This window comes from Danio rerio, chromosome 9, assembly GCF_052040795.2.
Source record: "Danio rerio strain M-AB ecotype USA chromosome 9, GRCz13ab, whole genome shotgun sequence".
Lineage (NCBI taxonomy): Eukaryota > Metazoa > Chordata > Actinopteri > Cypriniformes > Danionidae > Danio > Danio rerio.
The window spans coordinates 2,449,725-2,468,854 of NC_141029.1; the positions used below are offsets into that span (position 1 = coordinate 2,449,725).

Genomic DNA, 19,130 nt, shown 5'->3' on the forward strand with positions numbered 1-19,130 from the left:
CTCTCCCACAAGTATTTTACGACTCAAGTAATGTTCTGGGAACCAGAAGATGGAAACATAGTCAAATACTTGCTGACCATTTTTGGTCTTTTAAATAAATTTACCAAATTTACAAGAAAGGCAGAAGTGGCGCAAAGATGGTGGGGAAATTGGGCTAGACCAAGTGGTACTGATAGTGGACCCACAACTCCCACGAGCATGTTGGCCAGTAGGGAAAGTAACTAATACCTTTCCTGGACTTGATGGGCGAACCAGATCGGTTGAGGTTCAGGTACGCAACCGCACTTATGTTAGACCCGTATCTCGTTTAGTCCCTCTACCGAAACACACTGATGATGACCCTGTTAATCCCGATACTTAGTTAGGATATCTCACTATTTCAAATGTACTCACTTACATTTGGGGGCGGCTGTGTGAGAAAGCCCTTTAACGACCCCTAGAGGAAGGTTTGGTTATAGGGAGTTCAGGGACAAAAGGCAGTCATGACGGCTGGAGAGACACAGGCTGCCGATCGGCTGGCTGGACTGTGCAACCGATTTGTACATGTTTTACACCAGTGTGTAATTGATTATGGACCACATGTGTGTAATGACATTCCAGCTTGATTAAACTTACAAAACTGGGAATCCTTCTCCTGTTCTCTTACCGGAACTACCCTTTTCATCTTGTGTGCACGACACCTGAACCCCCTGAGCGTCCCATACGCTCGTATAGAGTGAATAAATTATTAAGTGAGAGAAAGTGAACAAGTGAGTGAGTGAGTGAGTGAGAAAATTGGTAAATGAATGAGTAAGTAAATGATTGAGAGACAGAATGGGTGAGTGACTGAGTGAATGAATTGAGTGAGTAAGTGACTGGGGAGAGAACGAGTGACTGGGTGAGAGTGAGTGAATAAATGAATGCATAAGTGAATGAGTGAGAGGGTGAGTGAGTGAAAAAATTAATAAGTGAGAGAGTGAGCGAGTGAATGGAGTGAGTGATTTACTTGGTAAGATAGAGTGAAGGATTGAACAAATAAGTAAGTAAATGAAGTGAGTGAGTGAATGAAGAAATAAATGAGTGAGCAAGAGTGAGAGAATGATTAAATAAGTTACTTGCTAATGATTAATAAGTTAATAGGTGAATATATGTATTGTGTGAGTTGAGTGAGTAAATGAGAGAATGGGTAAATGAATGAGTGAATGGAATGAGTGGATAAGTAAGAGACAGTGAATGAATGAGCGAAGAAATGACTAGTGAGTGAGTGAATAAAGGTGAGTGAGTGAGTGAGTGAATGAATGAGTGAGCCAGTGGGTGAGTGAATGAGAATGACAGTGAATGAGTGAGTAAGTGACTGGGGGAAGAATGAGTGGCTTGGTGAGAGTAAGTGAATAAATTTATGTGTAGAAGTGAATGAATAAATGAGTGAGAGGGTGAGTGAGTGAGTGTGTGAGTGAATAAATTATTAAGTGAGAGAAAGTGAACAAGTGAGTGAGTGAATGGAGGGAGTGATTTGGTAATTGAGTGAATTATGTGGTAAGATAGAGTAAATGAATGAACAATTGAGTAAGTAAATGGAGTGAGTGAATGAATTAATGAATGAATAAATGAGAGTGAGAGAATGATTGAATAAGTAACTGAATTTATATATTTATTGAGTTAGTTGAATGAGTAAATGAGTGGGAGAATAGATGAATGAATAAGTGATTGGAATGAGTGAATAAGTGAGTGGCGGTGGATGAATGAATGAGTAGGAGTGAGTGAATTTATACATGAATGAACATGTAAGTAAGTGAGAGTGAGTGAGTGATTGAAAGATTAAATGGAGTGAGTGAGTGAGTGAGTGAATGAATGCTTGAGAGAGAGTAAATGGATAAGTGAGTGACCGTGAATGAATGAGAGTGACTGACTGAGTGAGTGGGTGGGTGAATCTGTGAGTGAATAGATTTATTGATTGAGTGAATAAGTTGAATGAGTAAGTGAATGCTTGAGAGTGAGTAAATGGATAAGTGAGTGGCAGTAAATGAGTGTGTGAGTGAATGGGTGGGTGGGTGAATCTGTGAGTGAATGAGTGCATGGAGCAATTGGGTGAGTGAATGATTGAATTAATAAATGACTGAATTAATAGATTAATTAAGTGAGTGAGTAAATGCGAGAGAATGGGTAAATGAACAAGTGAATGGAGTGAGTGAGTGAATGAATGAGAGTGAATGGATAAGTGAGTGAGAGTAAATGTGTAAGAAAGTGACAGTGATTGTGTGAATCTGTGAGTGAATGAGTGAGTAAATTAATAAATAAATGTGTAAGTGAATGAGTGAGTGCATAGACTGAGTGGGTAAGTGGATGAATGAATAAATTAATGAAAGAGAGTGAATGAGTGAATGAATAGTATAGGTAAGTGAGGGATTTGCTGAGTGAGTGATAAAAATAGAAATAGTGAATGAATGAGTGTCAAAGGAGTGAGTGAATGTGTGGGTGAGTGCATAAGTGAGTGGGCAAATGACTGAATGGCTGAGTAAGTGAATGAGTGAGAGTGATCATATGGATCATATGCACAAGTTCTATGCTGTTACCAAGGTTATGTTAAGTTGTTTAAAGGTTGTGGACTGGTTTACTGATATGTGTAGGTTTATGGGATGGATAAGGCTAAGGTTAGAATTAGTGACTGAGTGAGAGTGAGTGAATACATGAATGTGTAAGTGAATAAATTAATGATTGAGTGAGAGGGTGGGTGAGTGAGTGAATAAATTAATAAGTAAAAAGAGAGAGTGGGTGATTCAGTGAGTGAGTGAATTACTTGGTAAGATAGAGAGTGAATGATTGAACAAATGATAGAGTGAATGGAGTGAGTGAATTAATGAATCAATGAGAGTGAGAGAATGATTGAAAAAGTTATTGAGTGAACATATTCATTGAGCGAGTTAGTAAATGAGTGAGAGAGTGGATTGATGAATTGAATGAGTGGATAAGTGAGTGACAGTGACTGAATGAGTGAGAAAGTGAGTGTGAGTGATTTAATAAACAAATTTGCAAGTGAGTGAGTGAGTGAGTGAGTGAGTGAGTGATTGTAGTTTAAAGGTTGGTTAAGGTTATGGACAGGTTTCCTGGTATGAGCAGGTTTATGGAATGGTTAAGGCTAAGGAGAGAATAAGTGACTGGGTAAGAGTGAGTGAGTGAGTGAATAAATAAATGCGTAAGTGAATGAATGAAGCAGGTTTATGAGATGGTTAAGGCTAGGGTTAATAGCTCATTATAATATCCTATTTACAGATTGCTCCATGAGTAAAATGGTAGCTAAAATTGCAGCCACTGTACATTGATGGTAATCTGAATGTGTGTAAATGCAGGAATGCTTTAGCGTGCGGTGGTGTGTGTGGACGTGCTGATGTGTTGTGAGTGTGTGGCGTGCTTGATTTGAGTGTGACGGGGCTGTTCATTATGTGCTGAGACTGGGGCAGGTCTCTCCTCACAGCCAGGATGAGGGTATTAAAGCAGAGCGTCTGACACCTCTCTAATGAAAAATAGGATCCTCCTGAAGGTTATGCAGTCGGCCCATGCTGAAAATCCCGCTTCATTTCACTCTCCCGCTCTGCTTAGGTCAACGTAATTCTTTCCTCCTGATTGATATTTTCTCTTAAAGCTGTTTTTTTTTTTGGTTTTTGTTGTGCGGCAGTCTCATCATAAGGAGACACTCTGGTTTTTCCTGTCATATTCCTCAGAAAATGTAGAATATAAGAGAATATAACCAGCTCATAATGGGCAAAATTAATTCATTTCACTTTTTATAATCAGACTTGATCAAAACAGTCTATAGAAACACTTTGATTGACATTCTTTCTATGATGTCATCAGAGGGGCAAAGCCCCGCCCACTAGTGATTATCCTCATCTCTTCCCTTTAAGGAAGGTGAAGATCGAGAGCCACACCCACTTTTCACATCTTCACCATGAACCACTGCGATTACCAGACTTCTCTAAAGCTTCTAGCAAGCTCCTGCAATGAACTCCTGACAGACTTTCCTCTGGCCTCATTTTGTTTAGAATTATGTTCTTCAATTTTACTTCAGAAATATTTAACGAGGACTTTAGTGCATAATGGTGCTGCTGCACGGTTACAGAGTTACTCCAGCAAAGTTTTCCTCTAGTCTATATCATTAAGCACACTTTCTGAACTCTCTATATGCCCCAGTTGTACTTCTGAGTTTTCTTTTGGTGCATACACTACACTTCAATGTATCTCAAATGTAATTACTCCTCAAAAGACAGGCTCAAGACACTCAAAATGACATTAAAACACGTCAAAAATGCTAATCGATTTGTTGTTTAAACCTTGGCGTCCATTTGACATCCACACACTGATGCCCTTTTGACCGGCAAGATACAACACAAAAATATTTAAAATAAGAAAAGTTTTAAGGGGCGACAAGAAGGTCGCTGGTTCGAGTTCCAGCTGGGCCAGTTGCCATTTCTGTGTGTTTGCACGTTCTCCCCTTGTTCCCGTGGGTTTCTTCCGGGTGCTCCGGTTTCCCCCGCAGTCCAAACACATGCGCTATAGGGGAATTGAATGAACTAAATTAGCCGTAGTGTATGAGTGTGAATGGATGTTTCCCAATGTTGAGTTGTTTGCTAATCACTGAGCCAGCGTGATATGGAAGGTAATTCCTGCCAATTTTGAATAAATCAATTAAACATTGGAAATTAAAAATAAATCCAGATTAACAATTTCATTTTTAAACACTGTTCGCAAAATATCTGACAAAATTGAAAATGAAATTATATTATTTTAATTTTCACTGGGACAACACATCCTCACTGTCATAGGGATAAATAAAATACAGTTGATAATTTAACATTTCATTTTCATTGCATTTCTGCATATTCTAGTGACATCGAGGGTTTTCACTGGTTCTGTTGATGTAACTTGCAGATGATGTAAGATGCAGATTTAATTTGATGTTTACCGGACATTTATGCATGCAATTTTAGAGATAAAATTGCTTGCGCAAATGTCCAGCGAACATCAAACCAAAAACCAACTTTAACCAAAGCTAATTTAGCTGTCTTCCAAAGATTTCAGTACTAACAAGTAGGGATGTAACGGTATTGTAAATACCGTCATACCGCAATATTAATTTTTTTCGATATTACCGAAGTCGCATGACTCTGTAAAACTATAGGTCTTCTGAGAAAATTTGCTCAGGCGAATGAAGCGAACGTGAATTCCCATCAGCCCATGCTTGACCATCATCCCTTGCGGTCTGTTGTCGCTACAGATCCAGTAATGCGGAAATGGAGTGTGCTGCTAGAAGCGGGGATGAAAAAGAGCTGGAAAACTCTAAAGCGGGTGTTGTCGCCGCGCGCGTACTGAATAGCGGTGTTGTCGCGCGAGTTCTTATCAGCTGTGTTGTCACGCGAGTTCTTATCAGCTGTGTTGTCGCGCGAGTTCTTATCAGCTGTGTTGTTGCGCGAGTTCTTATCAGCTGTGTTGTCGCGCGAGTTCTTATCAGCTGTGTTGTCGCGCGAGTTCTTATCAGCTGTGTTGTCGCGCGCGAACTGAATAGCGGTGTTGTCGCGCGAGTTCTTATCAGCTGTGTTGTCGCGCGCGAACTGAATAGCGGTGTTGTCGCGCGAGTTCTTATCAGCTGTGTTGTTGCGCGAGTTCTTATCAGCTGTGTTGTCGCGCGAGTTCTTATCAGCTGTGTTGTCGCGCGAGTTCTTATCAGCTGTGTTGTCGCGCGCGAACTGAATAGCGGTGTTGTCGCGCGAGTTCTTATCAGCTGTGTTGTCGCGCGAGTTCTTATCAGCTGTGTTGTCGCGCGCGAACTGAATAGCGGTGTTGTCGCGCGAGTTCTTATCAGCTGTGTTGTAGCGCGAGTTCTTATCAGCTGTGTTGTCGCGCGAGTTCTTATCAGCTGTGTTGTCGCGCGCGAACTGAATAGCGGTGTTGTCGCGCGAGTTCTTATCAGCTGTGTTGTCGCGCGAGTTCTTATCAGCTGTGTTGTAGTGCGAGTTCTTATCAGCTGTGTTGTCGCGCGAGTTCTTATCAGCTGTGTTGTAGCGCGAGTTCTTATCAGCTGTGTTGTCGCGCGAGTTCTTATCAGCTGTGTTGTCGCGCGCGAACTGAATAGCTGTGTTGTCGCGCGAGTTCTTATCAGCTGTGTTGTCGCGCGAGTTCTTATCAGCTGTGTTGTAGTGCGAGTTCTTATCAGCTGTGTTGTCGCGCGAGTTCTTATCAGCTGTGTTGTAGCGCGAGTTCTTATCAGCTGTGTTGTAGCGCGAGTTCTTATCAGTTGTGTTGTAGCGCGAGTTCTTATCAGCTGTGTTGTAGCGCGAGTTCTTATCAGTTGTGTTGTAGCGCGAGTTCTTATCAGCTGTGTTGTAGCGCGAGTTCTTATCAGCTGTGTTGTCGCGCGAGTTCTTATCAGCTGTGTTGTAGCGCGAGTTCTTATCAGCTGTGTTGTAGCGCGAGTTCTTATCAGCTGTGTTGTCGCGCGAGTTCTTATCAGCTGTGTTGTCGCGCGCGTACTGAATAGCGGTGTTGTCAGCACACTGTTCAGATTGATGCAGACATGAGACCTCTATCTCACTCATGGTTTGTCCTCTCAAGTGGGGGAAAGACAATGCACAACGTTACCCACTGCTGTCAACCTGGGCCAAGTCATATCTCTCTTGTCCCAGAAACCTCAGTCCCAAATGAGAGGGTTTTTCTGTTGCAGGGGACATTGTAAATGCCCAGAGATACCAGCTTTTACCAGATTATATTTATATGATAATTTTCCTTTAAACCCATCTCCATCTAAGTGAGTGAGTGATTAAATGTTGAATGTGATGAGTTTTCAACACTACTAAATTGAAACTTTATTTTTTTACATGGTTTAATAATTTTTTGTTATTAAAATTGAAGTTCCTGTTTCAAAGCTTACAGATAGATGACTAATTTGTATGTCATTGACACTTTTGGCACTTTTTTGGAGTATTTTCATAAGTTTTGTTTTTTCCTGTAAATGATTCAATAAATACCGTACCGTGACATTCATACCGAGGTATTACCGTACTGTGAAATTCTGATACCGTTACATCCCTACTAACAAGTTGTTAATGTTCCAAGACCTAATCCAGTATATATTATAGGAATTCATCACATCCCATTCATCAAAACAGCGCTTTTGTCCCGAGCTCTGAAATCACTCGACGTCACCAATTGTCGGCCCGTGGACCGGTGGCTGAGGACCACTGCCTTAGCCATAGACATGCACTTACAGTTGATGTCAGAATTATTAGCCCCCGTTTATTTTTCCACAATTTCTGTTAAACAGAGAGCAGATTTCGTCAACACATTTCTAAACATAATAGTTTTAATAACTCATCTCTAATAACTGATTTATTTTCTCTTTGCCATGATGACAGTGCATAATATTAGACTAGATATTTTTCAAGACACTTCTATACAGCTTCAAGTGACATTTAAAGTCTTAACTAGGTGAACTAGGCAAGTTAGGGTAATTAGGAAAGTTATTGTATAATGATGGTTTGTTCTGTAGACTATCAAAAAACAAAATATAGCTTAAAGGGGCTAATAATATTAACCTTAAAATGGCTATTTAAAAATTAAAAACTGCTTTTATTCTAGCCGAAATAAAACAAATAAGACTTTTTCCAGAAGAAAAAATATTATCAGACATACTGTGAAAATTTCCTGAATCTGTTCAACATCATTTGGGAAATATTTCAGAAAGAAAAAAATTCAAAGGGGGGCGAATAATTCTGACTTCAACTGTAGATTGGTAAGATAAATCCTAATTCCTATTAAAACAAACCCCTTTAGGGTGATATGCAATTAGTCAATGTTGTACACTATCCCTCAATAAATACATTATCCATAAACATAATGGATCATTTCTGTTAATTCAATTCACACCGTATGCTTGTTTCTCTCTCAAAGGAACACAGAGATGCGGTATAAATATTTCAAAGCAATATCTGAGCGTGACAGAGAGAAGTTTGTCACTTTCTGCGCTACTCAGCAGTTGGATGATGTGTGTGTCGTTTTTACAGTGCAGACAGAAGCAAGAGGTCATGCTTTGAGTGACCCCAGACACTGACAAAACCACACACACACATCGCACAGCCTCATGGGACGAGCTGTCATACACACACATACACACGGGCGGATTACTGTTATACTGTCGCTCACCCATTCTTTCTCTGTGCTGGAAGTGTTACTACACTGTAAAAAAATAGATCCCTGCCTTAAATGTTAACCTAATGAACTTTTCTAGTCATTTCAACTTACATCAATCAATCATTTTCCTTCAGCTTAGTCCCTTATTTTTCTGGGGTTACGACGCAACCCAGTACTGGGAAACACACAGACACACTCATGTACAGATGCACTCGCCCAATTTAGTTAGTCAATTCCCCTATAGCGCATGTGTTTGGACTGTGGGGGAATCCGGAGCACCCGGAGGAAACCCACAAGGAGAGCATGCAAACTCCACACAGAAATACCAACTGCCCTAGCAGGGACTCGAACCAGCGACCTTCATCCTGTGAAGTGACGGCGCTAACCACCATGCCACTATATCTATATATTAGTAACAAAAGTTATTTTATTTCTAAAAAGAGTGAAATGAAATATGGAGAAGTGATGAGCTGGAGTGTATAACATCTCACACACTGTCAGATGTGTGACCTGCCCTACAGACGCTCTGCCCTTTGCACAGTGTTACACACACACGGTGCCTATGTGACATAAGCATAACTATAGTGCTGCTAATGACACCATACTAGTGTCTCTGCCTGAACACACTCATGTATGTGTGTAATGTGGTGTACAGCACGATCTACCATGAAAGAAAAGGAGGATGAGCATGAAAAGTGTGTCGGTGCATGCGTAGGCATAATACGAGTGTGTACCTTGTATTAAGTATGTTAAAAATGTCCCCAGAAGTATTTTTTTATTAATAATGTTGGTTTCTATGAGCAAAACAACTCATAATTGAGTTAAATGTACAGTTCGTACAGTAGAAATATCATTGCGTCTAGGTGAAGTCCCCATAAAGACAGCTGTACAAGTGTGTGTATTTCAGCTGACTTGTAAAAACATGTATATGAGTAGTCCCCATAAAGACAGCTGTACCAGTGTGTGTGTGTGTGTGTGTGTTTCAGCTGACTTGTAGAAACATCATCTACATGAAGTCCCCATAAAGATAGCTGTACAAGTGTGTGTGTGTTTCAGCTGACTTGTAAAAATTGTCAATGCGAAGTCCCCATAAAGATAGCTGTACAAGTATGTGTGTTTCAGCTGACTTGTAGAAACCTCGTCTATGCGAAGTCCCCATAAAGACAGCTGTACAAGTGTGTGTGTTTCAGCTGACTTGTAGAAACCTCGTCTATGCGAAGTCCCCATAAAGATAGCTGTACAAGTTTATGTGTGTGTGTGTTTCAGCTGATTTGTAGAAACATCGTCTAGGTGAAGTCCCCATAAAGATAGCTGTACAAGTGTGTGTGTGTTTCAGCTGACTTGTAGAAACATCGTCTATGTGAAGTCCCTATAAAGATAGCTGTACAAGTGTGTGTGTTTCAGCTGAATTGTAGAAACATCGTCTATGTGAAGTCCCCATAAAGATAGCTGTACAAGTGTGTGTGTTTCAGCTGAATTGTAGAAACATCGTCTATGTGAAGTCCCCATAAAGATAGCTGTGCAAGTGTGTGTGTGTCGTTATATACGTTGTGTGTTCCAGCTAACTTGTGTTTTATTATAGCGCATTATTTCTATAGCATTAGGAAATAATCAATAATCTGAGCAGATGATGAATAAGGATGTCAAAACTAATGAAAAAGAAGAATTGTTTGATTGTTTCCGCAGCATCGGAAAATGATCAATAATTGAGGAAATGATGAATGAAGACGTCAAAGAAAAGCGAACAAGAGAAATTATTCTCACGTCTGTTTAACGACACACACACCAGTCGTCTTTATATTCACTTGGCTTTCTGCAGAATTTAGCATTTATTTAAGCAAAACATTTAATTTAATGGTGTACTTTTATTTTAGCATTAGTCAAGTGGTATAACTATTTTAAAAATATTAACGTGATTATTAATAACTATTGTGATTAGCATCAATTCTCCATTTTTAAAAATATTTTTGAGGGGTTTTATTGTATGTGAAAACTATAATGCTGCATCATCACTAATAATCCCATTATATATATATATATATATATATATATATATAGATGCAGTAGGTAGTGCTGTTGCCTCACAGCAAGAAAGTCGCTGGTTCGAACTTTGGCTCGGCTCAGTTGGCATTTCTGTGTGGAGTTTGCATGTTCTCCCTGCGTTCGCGTGGGTTTCCTCCGGGTGCTCCGGTTTCCCCCACAGTCCAAACACATGTCGTACAGGTGAATTGGGTAGGCTAGATTGTCCGTAGTGTCTGAATATGTGTGTGTGAATGAGTGTGTGGATGTTTCCCAGAGATGGGTTGCGGCTGGAAGGGCACCCGCTACGTAAAAACTTGCTGGATAAGTTGGCGGTTCATTCCGCTGTGGTGACCCCGGATTAATAAAGGGACTAAGCCGACAAGAAAATGAATGAATGAATGAAACCAGAAGTTTAGATACGCTGTATAAAAAGGTACATGACCAATTAAAAAAAAAAAGTCAGATGTTAATGTGACTAAACTTTTTCAATTTTAGGTAAGTTAGGATTATCACATGTGTTTCTGTTCTGCTTGATACAGATTAACGAGATATATTTTATATAGAAAAAGTGTTTTAACTTTTCTTGAAAGTCAAGTTTACATACAATGAGATTATTCTGCCTCTGAAAAAGCTCAGATGATGGTGTTTAGGTTTTGGAAGTTTCTGATTGGCTAATTGGTCTGATGGAGCTAAGATTGAACTGTTTGGCCATAATGACCAGTGTTACATTTGGAAGACAAAGGGCAAAAGCTACAAGCCTAGGAACACCATCCCAACTGTGAAGTATGGGGGCGGCAGCATCATGTTGTGGGGCTGTTTTGCTGCAGGAGGGACTGGTCCATCTCACAGCATAGATGGCATCATGAAGACAGAACATTGTGTAGAAATACTGAAGCAACATCTCAAGACATCAGCCAGGAAATTAAAACTTGGCTACAATCGGCTCTTCCAAACAGACCATGACCCTCAGCATACTGCCAAATTAGTTCAAATGTGCTTTAAGGAGAACAGTGAATGTTTTGGAGTGGCCATCATGAAACCCGGATCTCAATCCTGTAGAAAATTTGTGGGCAGAGTTGAAAAAGTTTGTGCGAGCAAGTCAAATTTCTCTCCGTTACACCAATTCTGTCAGGAGGAATGGGCCAAAATTCCTTTAAACTATTGTGAGAAGCTTGTGGAAGGATATTCAAAATATTTGACAGTTTAAAAGCAAAGCTAAAATATACAAAGGAAATGTGTGTAATCTTTTGAGTGTCTAGAAATTAATAAAATCTCCTCCCCAAAAAAATCTCTCATTCTGGCATTTAGCAAATGTTGATCATTAAGGTAATCCTAACGGATCTAAAATAGTAAACGTTTAGTGTGATTTACCATCAGACATTTTTTTTTAAAAATGGTTATGTTCCTTTTTTAAAGTGTGTGCAAACTTCTGGTTTCAAATATATATATATATATATATATATATATATATATATTTACATTTAGTAACTTAGCAGACGCTTTTATCCAAAGCGACTTCCAACTGAGCACAAGGAAGCAATTTACACAACTATAAGAGCAACAATAAATAAGTGCTGTAGGCAAGTTTCAGGTGTGTAAAGTGTAAGAAGGAAAACATTAACATTTTGTAATTTTTTTTTTCTGTAATAGTTAGCGGTGAAGCCAGAGAGGCAATTGCAGATTAGGAAGGAAAGTGCAGACTGAATAGTTGAGTTTTTAGTCGTTTCTTGAAGACAGCGAGTGACTCTGCCGTTCTGATGCAGTTTTATATATATATATATATATATATATATATATATATATATATATATATATATATATATATATATATATATATATATACTGTAAATATAATTTTAAAATGTAGCTTTAAAAGTTTATGGGGCCCAGATCAAGTTGCCACATTGCAATTGAAAAAAGTAAATAAATAGAAATATAAAAAATAAAGAAACAAATAACAAAAATTAAAGAAATGAATAAAAATAAAATAAATAACTAAAATAATTTAATGGATTTTTACAGTGTACTTTTTTAAAAGTATAAATATCATGTAATATTAATTTACATTATTCACTGATACCATAAATTAACCTTGACACACATTAAAATAAGTTAAATATAAATTGATTGGCTGCATGGTGGCAGAGTAGGTAGCATGTTCGCCTCACAGCAAGAATGTTGATGGTTCGAGCCTCGGCTGGGTCAGTTGGCGTTTCTGTGCGGAGTTTGCATGTTCTCCCCGTGTTGGCGTGGGTTTCCTTCGGGTGCTCCTGTTTCCCCCACAGTCCAAAAAACATGCACTATAGGGGAATTGGGTTACATTTTTCGTAGCGTATGAGTGGGAATAAGAGTGTATGGGTGTTTCCCAGTGATGGGTTGCAGCTGCGTAAAACATATGCTGGATAAGTTGGCAGTGGTGACCTCAGATTAATAAAGAGACTAAACCAAAACGAAAATGAATGAATGAATGTTACACACGTATCTAGATGAATTAAAGCAGACCACACTGATGAATATTGTCTAATATAAGCAGAGGAGAGCCAATAAGAGCTGCTGTCCTGCAGGGTCTGTCCTGTAATTAGTGCGAGTATGGTGAGAGCGGAGGCTCAGCAGGGAGCTAAACTGTGTTTATGATACAGCTGCACTGTAATGATGAGGAGGAGGAAAATACAGCAGTGAGGAAACACACTATGCTTTACTCTCTTTCTCTAGCAGAACACACAGTCAACACACTTCAATAAACCAGCTGAGGACCCTGTGTGTGTGTGTTGCAGGACTGAAGTACTTGTTTTGTCCTAAAAAGGTGGATCACGATGCACAATTGGTACTAATGGGCTCAAAGTGTGCCAAGAAAACATTCCCCACACCATTACACCACCACCATCAGCCTGAACCGTGGATACAACGCGGGATGGATCCATGCTTTCATGCTGTTAAGGCCAAATTCTGACCCGACCATCCGAATGTGGCAGCAGAAATGGAGACTCATCAGAGCAGCAACGTTTCTCCAATCTTCTATTGTCCAGTTTTGGTGAGTCTGTGTGAATTGTAGCCTCAGTTTCCTGTTCTCAGCTGACAGGAGCGGCACCCGGTGTGCTCTTCTGCTGCTGTAGCCCATCCGCCTCAAGGTTGGACGTGTTGTGTGTTCAGAGATGCTCTTCTGCAGAGCTCGGTTGTAGCGAGTGCTTATTTGAGTTACTGCTGCCTTTCTATCAGCTGGAACCAGTCTGGCCATTCTCCTCTAACCTCTTGCATCAACAAGGCATTTGCGCCCACAGAACTGCCGCTCACTAGATATTTCCTCTTTTTCAGACCATTCTCTGTAAACCCTAGAGATGGTTGTGCGTGAAAATCCTAGTAGATCAGCAGTATCTGAAATACTCAGAGCAGCCAGTCAGGCAGCAACAACCATGCCACGTTCAAAGTCACTTAAATCCCCTTTCTTCCCCATTTTGATGCTCGCTTTGAACAGCAGCAGATCATCTTGACCATGTCTACATGCCTAAATGCATTGAGTTGCTGCCATGTGATTGGCTGATTAGAAATTTGCGTTAACGAGCAGTTGGACTGGTGTATATGTGTGTTTATGGATCTATTTTTTGTGCAAATCTGTTTGTGTGTGTAAATGTATGTGTATCTTTTTCGAGCTTGTGTGTTTGTTTGTGTGTGCTTCTGCGTGAATGTGTTTGTTATAGTGTGTTTGTGAGTGTAAGTGTGCACTTGTGTGTGGATGTGGATGGTGCGCACGTATGAGTGCATGTTTGTAAGCGTGTGTGTTTGTGAGTTTATGCGCACGTTTATACAGTATGAACAGCCTGTGTTTGTATGTCTGTAAGTGTAACAGTGTGTTTGTGTGCGCGTCTGAGCACAGCTATACAGTGTGTGTCTGTAATTGTGTGTATGTGTGTCTGTGAATGTACGTGTTTGTGTGTTTGTGAGCATGTCTATACAGTATGTGTGTGTCTGTGATTGTGTTTGTGCATGCACGCACGTGTATGTTTGTGAATGTGTGTATTTTTGTATGTACGTGCGTGTGTGTGTGTGTGTGTGTGGATTGTTAGTGCTGTTTTTGAAGCACAGACTCCACTTGTCAGATTATGCCACATTTCCATTTGACTTTCATAAGCTGTTTACGGCTCACAGCCTGTGCAAAGAAATGTGTGTGTGTGTGTGTGTAGCCTGGATCCCGTCAGGGTCTTTTACATGCTGTATTTTGTATGTCAGAATCGCTGGTTGGAGGATCACTGTAAGAGCAGTCCCACGCTTTTCTTTCGTAATGTGTTTTTTTGTCTGTTCCCTTCATTCTCCCCTTGTTTTGTCCTGAAGGGAAATAAAGGATAAAGTGATGTGGAAGAAGAAATCCGCACACACCGCATGTACACAGTGGCGAAGCCAGAGGGGTGTCCAGGGTGGCACTGACATCGGATTGGCTACCCTGGGTGCCACCCCAATATTTCATTTGCTGCTGGCAGTTCCTGATGCTGACTGACATCTCATTTGTCTAAAGAAATGTTTTAATTTTGTCGGCAACGTTCGAGGTATTTTCAAATTAATATAGAGCCGAAGATAAGAGCATAGTTTCAAGTAAAACGAACAGTGTTGGGAAGTAGCACCGCTACAGGTAGTGTTGCTACTAGCTTAACTAAATTTCTCAGTAGTTTGGCAGTAGCGTCGCTCATACCTAGGCCCACACGGAATCTGCGCGCGCAGATTTCTGCAGATTTTTAGCTCATCATTAATTCTGTTTATTTACTTGAGTAAATGTGTAGATCTGAATTTATTCCGTTTTTATTCAGTAATTGATTACTTTTTATTTAATAAATTAACTTAGTTAACTTAGTCTTAGTTATGATACTCTGCTGGATACTCTTAAAATAATTCCGCAGAAATCCGCAGATTTTTACCAAAATTGTCCGCAGAAATAGCAAAAAACGTCCGCAGATTCCGTCTGGCCCTGCTCATACCTGTCGACCCTTGCGTTTTCCCAGGATTCTCCCCTTTTTTACAGTTTTATCCCGCTATCATCCCGTAAAGGTATTTACACGAATTTCTCCAGTATTTTCAGTCTTTCTCTGAAGGGTGGCAATAAACCAGGGGTGTCCACACTCGGCCCTGGAGGGCCAGTCTCCTGGAGAGTTTAGCTCCAAAGTTAATCAAACACCTGAACCAGCTAATCAAGCTCTAACTAGTCATACTAAAAACTTCCTGGCAGGTGTGTCAAGGCAAGTTGGAGCTAAACTCAGAAGGACATCGGCCCTCCAGGACCGAGTTTGAACACCCCTGCAATAAACATTGAAGAGTCTATCCTCCCTATACACAGCCCATACCACCGAACCACCAGGGGCCGATCATTGCTCTTAAATACGAGTCTGTTCTGTGCTTTTGTTTTATTTAGGGATGAAAACACTTTGAAATAAATATAAAAACGACGGGACTCCCTTTCCTTTTCATTACGGGTGCCGTCTCCCCTCCTATGCAATCCTCAAAATAGGCATATACTACTCGAGCTTCATAGAATTCGAAAATCAGTACGCGAGAAGTACACGGATGACTTACTACGAGATTCTGGAGTGCGCATCGCATGCATGCTGCGCTATCCCATGATGCCCCGCGAGCGAATTCATGAATGGGAGTAAAGCGACGCAACTGACGCAGGTAGGTCACGTGACCATGACAAAATGGCGGATGTAGTACGTCTGAATTCTGAATTTTCACATTCATACTGTATAGAACGTACTTTTCTAACGGCCGAGTAGTACGTTTAATTCAAATGCAGTACCTACTGAGTAGTAGGCGGTTTCGGACGCAGCCCATATGATAGGGAGAAGGATGATTTCTTCTTCTTGTTTTATGGTGTTCGACAACAAACTTTTTGGTGCGTTACTGCCACCTCTGGTGAAACTTGCTTGATGAAAAGACGACTGAGGGAGAGTAGTTATTTCTGAAGCAGGATTCCTTGTGACCATACTTCGAGAAGTACGTTACGGTGCAATAACTTAATTTCTGATGCTGTGCTCAAAAAATATAAATACTTTAGTATATATAACACTACAATGCTTATTACAATATATATATATATATATATATATATATATATATATATATATATATATATATATATATATATATATATATATTCATTTATTATCAAAAATATTTCCCTTTACTTTAATGACTAGAGTATTTTAAATGTGTAACACCTGGTTTTATTGAATTTCTTTTTAGTTTTAGCTGTTATATACAATAATGTGTTTCTGTTAAGTACATCATATTATTTACAGTAAATAACTGAACTGAACTATTATGCCTCATATGTTTCACTGACAGTTTTATTGATCACTAAGATACGATTGACTTGGATTTAAGTTGCTTCGATGAAAATTGTAAAAATAGCTTAGATGTAGCTAAGTTACTTTTACCATGTAGCTTTTAGCTTAGCTTGCTACATTTCCCTGGGGGTAGCTTTAGTGTAGTTATGCTACATTTTAAGTAGAGTAGCTAATAGCTTAGCTCACTACATTTGTCAAGTAGCTTGCACAACACTGATTATTACAGTGTAATGTCTCGGACAATTTTAATCTACAGTGTCTAATAGGTAGGCACACACGGAATCTGCGCGCGCAGAATTTCACAGATTTTTCGTCGATTTTCCGCAGAATTCCTGCAGATTTTTAGCTCATCATTAATTCTGTTTATTTACTTGAGTAAATGTTTAAATCTGAATTCATTCAGTTTTTATTTAGATAATTTATTACTTTTTATTTAATATATTAAGGTTTTAGTTATGATACTCCGCTGGATACTCCTGAAATAATTCCGCAGAAATCCGCAGATTTTTACCAAAATTCTCCACAGAAATAGCAAAAAACGTCCGCAGATTTCGTCTGGCCCCGCTAATAGGTAGTGTTACACAACAATCTGCGGATTTCCAGCCCATTAATGAGTCTATTTATTTAATTGTGTAAATGTGTGTAAATTTATGTTTATTCAGTTTTTTAATTAATTTCAATAATATTGACGGATATGAAAATGTTTGTTAAAATTGTTTGTAAAGTAATATGTTCTGTCTTTAAGTAGATATATTATACGGGAACTTGGTTTACCAAATACGTGGAGATGGATTTGCATTGTAAACATTAAATAAAAGTTAAAAAACTATAATTTTTTATTTCATATATTAAGTTTTTAGTTACGATACTCCTAAAATAATTTCTCATAAATAGCAAAAAATATGCACAGATTCTGTCTGGCCCTAACTATTATTTTTGAGAGTGTGTAATGTGCAACCTTGGATTTAATAGGACCGTTTTAGTGTGTGTGTTGTCTGTAGTGTATTGAAAGGTCAACACAGGCCATCGGAATCAAAGCAGAGTGTGGCTACAAAGAAAAAAAAAAGAAAAGTCCAGCGTGATTCCTGTTCAAACACACGGATCTCTCCTCACTGGATTAACATTTATCGAGCGGCTAAAACTGGCTTCACTCACTCCAGGACAAAGACACAAGCTGCTCGGCGAGCTGATCACCAATGTTCCTAGCAAAGCCCGGCTAATAGACATTTCATTACGGATTAGAAAGTCTCTATTACAATACAAATTAAACACGCTCTGATCTTAACCCGCGGGTCGAACGGCATTACGCCGGAAAGTTTACGCTTTTTTTCAGTACGTGTGTGTGTGTGTGTGTGTGTGAGGCGTCGACGCTGAGGTTGCAGTTTGGTAATGATTTTACGATGGGCTTATATGATGATTTATGGAGAGCTTGTGTCAGTATAACAGGCTGAAGGACACACAATATCATCTTCAACATCATTAAAATTCAGATGCTTCTTCTCTGGCCTACTCATCAGACACACACACACACACACACACACACAGGCCTACACACAAATTCCCTCATAAATTGTCGCTCAAGCTGTACATACGTGCAGAGTATCAGATGTTATTTACTGGTGATTTTAAGCCCACGCGTCAAAAGAGTGTCGTGTCGGTTCATCTGGGGTGTTTTCGAGTGATTGGAGTCGCCATTGACAGAACAAGCAGCGGGGAAAGTGTTTCAGAAGGCCGCCGTTTGTGTGTGTTTGTTGTTTTTCCCCCCCGCTGGATTGTGTGGTACACTAGAGCCCCCTGTAGGCGGACGGAGGAACTGCAGCCAACACATTTCAGCTGTAGCATATCAGGTAGAGTCTACTGCAGTTAGCGGAGATGATTTTAGACCGCGGTACACTTTTAGATTAACTACTCCAGTTTTTTTTAAAGTGTTTTTTGTTACAATAAATTTATATGTGCAAATGCAATCGGACTGCTTATGGAATGCGTTTTTGTTTTACAATGACTTTTTATGTGCAAATGCAATATGACTGCTAATTAAATGTATTATTGATGTGTACAATGACTTTATATGTGCAAAAGCAAACGGACTGCCAATAAAACTTATTATTATTCTTATTTACAATAAAAATATTTGTGCAAATGCAATCGCACTGCTAATTAAATGTATTATTATTTTTTTATATCTTTATGTTCAAATGCAATCAGACTGCTAATTAAATGTAATATTATTATTATTAATATTATTATTGTTATTATTATTTTATTATTGTTATTATTTTTTACAATGACTTTATTTGTGCAAATGCAATAGGACTGCTAATAAAATTAATTCTGCTTCTTATTATTATTATTTACAATGACTCTGTGCAAATACAATCGGACTGCTAATAAAATATATTATTATTTTTTTTTTACAATGACTTTATATGTGCAAATGCAATCTGACCGCTAATAAAATGCATTATTGGATTTTATTTTGGACATTAATGCGAACTCAACATATAAATAAATATCTAATATTTATAATTAGAAATTGGTGCATAATTATAGGCCTAAATATGGGTGTTGTTACAAATATAGGAATAAATACTAATTATGCAAGCATTTATGACGTTTATG

At 39.1% G+C, this 19,130-nt stretch overlaps 2 long non-coding RNA genes across 3 annotated transcripts in view; one reads left to right on the forward strand and one right to left on the reverse strand.

Annotated features, from left to right (window-relative positions):
- LOC141376045 (uncharacterized) overlaps positions 1-18,257 on the reverse strand; it is a 52,478-nt gene extending 34,221 nt beyond the window's left edge. For both annotated transcript variants that reach the window (XR_015499170.1, XR_015499169.1), the window contains exon 1: positions 18,104-18,257. This is a non-coding gene — a long non-coding RNA (uncharacterized LOC141376045). The remainder of the gene's footprint in view (positions 1-18,103) is intronic.
- The window catches only part of LOC148679653 (uncharacterized), a 189,053-nt gene that overhangs the window by 54,903 nt on the left and 115,020 nt on the right, over positions 1-19,130 (forward strand). The gene's annotated exons all lie outside the window — the stretch shown is intronic.